Genomic DNA, 934 nt, shown 5'->3' with positions numbered 1-934 from the left:
TTAGATGCAGTTTTACGATTTGTCAAAATGAATGAATAATAGTATTCACCTCTTAGAATACTCATAGGAGTAATGAGGCAATACTTAGACATTTGCTGGGATAATTATTTATACATAATTAAATATATAAATCAATAGCTGTTATCTAGTCAACTTCAACTCATGGTGACTTTATGTATGACATAAGGAAAAATTACCTAGTCCTGCCTCATTCTCATTATTGCCATCATGGACAAGTCCAACATTGTAGTTATGGTGTCAGTTCATCTCACTAAGGGTCTTCCTCAACATCTATTTCATCAAATATGATGTCCTTCTCTAAAGGTTGATCTTTCCTAAACACATGGCTAAGCAAATTGGTTAATATTCTGTTGTGATTCATAATGTTTTCTTTAGCTAGCTTTTTTCTTCTTTTCCTTTTTATTTGTTTCTTCAGTGTTAAATTTGTCTACATATTCATTTCAGGTCAGATATTTGATCGATGACTTTGTATTATTAGCTGACTTTTTAAGTAGACCACCAGGTATTTCTTTTTGTCTCTCTTAGTCTGGAAGCTTCACTGAAACTTGTCCACCATATAATATTGATGGCATTTGCAATAGTGCTGTAGTAGCTGAAAGCTTCATAGCAACATATAGTTAAATGCACATTAAATGTCAATGTGTTCCTTTACACCCCCACCTTTGCACTCATGCTCAGCAATCAATCCCATGTCTGTTAATTTATTATAGTTATTTTCATCTGGTATTCATTTTATTTATTGTGTCTGTCTTCGAAACAAACAAAAAATTCATTTTATAGGGAAAAGTAAATAAAAAGCCATTATAAGTGATAAATTAATTCAAAAGTACATGAAAAAAACTTAATTACAGACCTTTACTGATTACATTACATTAGGGCTCCCTTGTTATCCTCCTGAGAGGGACCGGGTCTC

General features: G+C 32.3%; 1 non-coding gene across 1 annotated transcript; it reads right to left on the bottom strand.

The window, feature by feature from the left end:
- Positions 1 to 428: 428 nt before the first annotated feature.
- Positions 429 to 493, bottom strand: LOC122149777. The gene has a single exon (XR_006163323.1). It is a non-coding gene; the product is annotated as a small nucleolar RNA SNORD78 (small nucleolar RNA).
- Positions 494 to 934: the final 441 nt, after the last annotated feature.

Source organism: Orycteropus afer, unplaced genomic scaffold (assembly GCF_000298275.1).
Source record: "Orycteropus afer afer isolate SDZICR_OR568_19922 unplaced genomic scaffold, OryAfe1.0 scaffold00004, whole genome shotgun sequence".
Lineage (NCBI taxonomy): Eukaryota > Metazoa > Chordata > Mammalia > Tubulidentata > Orycteropodidae > Orycteropus > Orycteropus afer.
Note: the sequence above shows the minus strand (reverse complement) of the source record. Positions and strands in the feature narration are given on the sequence as shown.